We start from the raw sequence: 4,674 nt of genomic DNA, 5'->3' as shown, positions 1-4,674 counted from the left end.
TTTGTAGCATACTTTGTAGTATGGTATCCGTAGTAAACACAGTGACGGAGAGCGCCGAGGGACAAAAAGGTGCGAGCTCTACTAATGCACTTGATCACAGTTTTTCTCAGTGAGTGTGGAGTATATATTTTTTTTTACATGTGCAAAACAATAAGTGCATTTCTCAAAACAAATGAAAATTGCTCACAAATCTTAGTTTCTCTTTAACTCTCTAATGTTAAATAAACGCCTAACAGAGTAGATGCATTTAGTTGGTAGGTAAAGTGACTCTCGTTAACATTAAAAAGGCAAGCATACATTATAACAATAATAATAGAAATAATAATAATAATAATAATAATAACTGATCAGTGATCTATCTATCTCTCTCTTTCTCTGTATATTCATTTAAAGATATACATATACATGCATATATTCTTCTGTAAATCCAGTTCATACATAGCCTTTATTTTTTAAAATTTATGTACTATATATATATATATATATATATGTGTGTGTGTGTGTGTGTGTGTGTGTGTGTGTGTCTATTATATGTCAATAAAAAACTCTGTTATTATATGTCAATAAACAAGCCAGTGCCACGTGTACAATGTGTTTATCAACATCGTCTATACCGCTTTATCCTGTATACAGGGTCGTGGGGGGACTGGAGTCTATCCTAGGAGACTTAAAGCTACGTTTACACTGTCAGATAAATGTGACCCAATATCGGATATGTTCTATGTCTTGTAAACAGGAAAAAAACGCATGCATTCCGATATTTCGAGATCAGTTTTAGGCCTCCTTCACGTGTGGAAATAAATCAGATATAAATAAATAAATCCGATATGTGCTAATGTGATTGTCATGTAAACAGACAGATTGGATTTCCTGAGTCATTGTGTTCTGTACGTCATTAAAACTGCGACTTCTTCGTGGTTTAATGACGTAATGTTATTCTTCGGTGGAAGCGCGTGTGGAATGATAACATCGCAGGTGACATGGAAGAATAACAGCCCCCCGCCTTGTGTTAATGCTTATTTAAGTTAAATACCATTGATAAATCAGTATTAAGTGAATGTAGCATATGCACAGGCTGCAATTATGGTGATTTTTCACTCCTCCTCCGTTTCATCATTGTGACGTTTTACAAACTTTGCATATATCGCAGAGCTAACATTAAGCATATTTCGCCTTCGTCCATCTTGGCTAGTGTGTAGCGCAAGAACCTCCCTTTAAGTATGGCCGATGTTTTAGATGGTATGTCAAGTGTAAACATTTGAATCGGATATGGGTCATAGTTGAAAGAACGTGTAAACAAACGGTCAAAAAAAAAATCATATATAGGCAAAAAATCAGAATTGGGCATCGAGACCTGCAGTGTAAACGGGGCTAGAGCACAAGGCATGGTACACCCTGGACAGAGTGCCACTCCATCACAGGGCACACACACTGTGGACAATTTGGGAACGACAATTAGCCTAATCTGCATGTCTTTGTACTGTGGGAGGAAACTGGAGTACCCAGAGGAAACCCACCAAGCACATGGAGAACATGCAAACTCCATGCACAAAGACCCCAGGCAGGAATCAAAGCTGAACCCTTAAGGTGCAAGGCAACATTGCTAACCACTAAGCCACAGTGCCAACGAGGGCATTATTATTTATAATAAATAAATTATATATATTTATTTATTTATTTTTTTGGAAATAAACTAAGAATTGTGAACAGTTTTTAGTTTATCCCTCAAAAAATATATTTATGTCAATAAACATGTCAGTGCCATCTGTACAACACGTCCTTTCATAATGTTTACAAACAAATATTTCCGAACCCAAACTTGGGCTAAAGTTTGATGACAGGGAAATTGTTTGCAAAAGTTTGGACAGGATTCACATTTTATGCTTTTTACTGTTTGAACTGTAATTGAATTTTTTGGCAGACTATGAAAAGTCAAGACTGTTTTCCAGCCCTGCATAGCACAAAAAAATATACAAAATTACAAATGTAAACATAGAAACACCCCTTACACAGATCTGCAAGATCTACACCAGATATCCGTTCAATGCACCACTGAAAAAACTTAAATGTCTTATCCACCCGCTGCAGGCTGTGATGACCTGCTGTCCCAATGACTGGTTTTCTCTGGTTTAAACATTCCTCTTTGTTGGTGAAAATCATTTAACCTGGGAGCTCATCAGTTCAAGAAAAATTTACCGGAAAAACAAATGTAGTATAAATATATAGAAAATATCTGAAAAGTAGTTAAATCATTATGCATGTAAAGATTTATGTAATTAAGTGTTTAGTGGGTTGGACTAATTAACAGAGAACCAGTATAATGTTTTTGGCATAAGCATAACCGATTGGTCATTTGCATTAACATGTCAAACCATTTTGAGTTTGCTCAAAAATGAGATATTGCTTTCCTTATGTGCACTACTGACTAGAAGAATGTGCAGACTGGACAAGTGATTTTGAGAATTTCATTTCAAATATAAGAAATGTACCAAAATGATTAAGAAATAACATAATCAATGGCATTAGTGTTAACTAGGTGTTACGATTGCTAAAAATTCCACCCAGCACTTGCCTTTAGTGGGGTTGGAGTTGTCTTTATTTGTGGGGTGACTTTGATGAGGACCACTAGTTGATGTTTCCACCAGTACAACACAATTACACTTTTGTACAGTGGCCTCACTGGGTGTTTCAGCCTTTTAGAGCAGGACACACTAAGTGATCCTTGGGGAGTCTCCTCTTGCTTCGGCCACGGCCATTGCCTTCTGATGTCCAGTTTTTTAATGTGTATGACTTCAAAGCCCCTGCAGCCCACATCTAGTGGATGCACCTTCATCATCCCTCATCTGCTAAGTTGGCATACTGCACTTTTTTCCTTTTATGTGCTTCATCAATGACATCGTCCCAAAAGACGGCCAGCTCAACGATGAGTAAAGAGTTGGAGCAGAAGATCAAATCTGGGTGTAGGTTGGTGACTGCAATTTCAGATGGGTAGGTGAGTCAATGACCTACGACAACATGAATTTGCCAATCCCTTGCTGTATTCTGCAGGCATAAACCATGAGGTGAGGTTTTGGTCTGCTGTTTCTCCCCTTCCTGGATAAAAGATGTTAGTTGCTGGAGGTAACTATTGGAGGTGTGCATTTAAGGGGATGGTATTTGTAGACACCATCAAGCTGTTCTTATAACCCATCAGGATGTGTTTGGCATCACAGCTCTGCACACTGGAGACAGGCTGGATCCTGTTCACCCCAGAGATGTAGGTTAGTTGTAGAGGGCAACACACTGTATGTGGCTTTAATGATGAGACTTATAGTGCTCAGTTCCATGTTCCACACCTCACTCCATGTGATTTTGCATCACTCTATGCAAATCAATCTCATCAAGAAGGGGCTTGAAAGACTGCTCTGGCATATCTGGTTGCTTCCCCCAGGCAGCAGCACCTCGGGTTATTAACAGTATAATATACAGTGGGTATGGAAAGTATTCAGACAATTTTTTACTTTTTGTTATTTTGCAGCCATTTGCTAAAATCATTTAAGTTCATTTTTTCCTTATTAATGTATACACAGCACCCCATATTTACAGAAAAAGAAGGAATTGTTGACATTTTTGCAGATTTATTTAAAAAGAAAAACTGAAATATCACATGGTCCTAAGTATTCAGAACCTTTGCTCAGTATTTAGTAGAAGCTAATACAGCCATAAGTATTTTTGGGAAATATGCACCAAGTTTTTCACACCTGGATTTGGAGATCTTCTGCCATTCCTCCTTGCAGATCCTCTCCAGTTCTATCAGGTTGGATGGTAAACGTTGGTGGACAGCCATTTTTAGGTCTCTCCAGAGATGCTCAATTGGGTTTAAGTCAGGGCTTTGGCTGGACTATTCAAGAACAGTCACAAAGTTGTTGTAAAGCCACTCCTTTGTTATTTGTCCAGCTGAAAAACACACCCACAGCATTTTGGACAGGTGATGAGCAGTGCCTGGTTTCCTTCCCACATACCGCTTAGAATTAATGCCAAAAATTTCTATCTTTGTCTCATCACACCAGTAATGCTTATTTCTCACCATCACTGAGGTGAGGCTTCCATGATGGTTGACTTTCTACAACTTTTTTCTATCTCCCGACTGCATCTCTGGAGCTCAGCCACACTGATCTTTGGGTCCTTCTTTACCTCTCTCACCAAGGCTCTTCTCTCCCGAAAGCTCAGTTTGGCCAAATGGCCAGCTCTAGAAAAGGTTCTGGTCATCCCAAACATCTTTAGGTTAGGTTATTAGGAACCTTAAGGCAGCAGAGATTTTTTTGTAACCTCTTACAAAAGGGGTAAGGTCTTTTATAGACAGGTGTTGCTTTCCTAATTAAGTCCAATCAGTATAATCAAACACAGCTGGACTCAAATGAAGGTGTAGAACCATCTCAAGGATGATCAAAAGAAATGGACAGCACCTGAGTTAAATACATGAGTGTCACAGCAAAGGGTCTGAATACCTAGGACTATGTTATATTTCAGTTTTTCTTTTTTGATAAATCTGCAAAAATGTCAACATTTTTGTGTTTTTCTGTCAATATAGGGTGCTATGTGTAAATTAATGAGGAAAAAAATAATAATTTAAATGATTGTATCAAATGGCTGCAATATAACAAAGAGTAAAAAAAATTATGGGGGTCTGAATAC

The sequence above is a fragment of the Clarias gariepinus genome, chromosome 5, assembly GCF_024256425.1.
Source record: "Clarias gariepinus isolate MV-2021 ecotype Netherlands chromosome 5, CGAR_prim_01v2, whole genome shotgun sequence".
NCBI classification, from domain to species: Eukaryota; Metazoa; Chordata; class Actinopteri; order Siluriformes; family Clariidae; genus Clarias; species Clarias gariepinus.
This window is presented reverse-complemented; position numbering follows the sequence as displayed.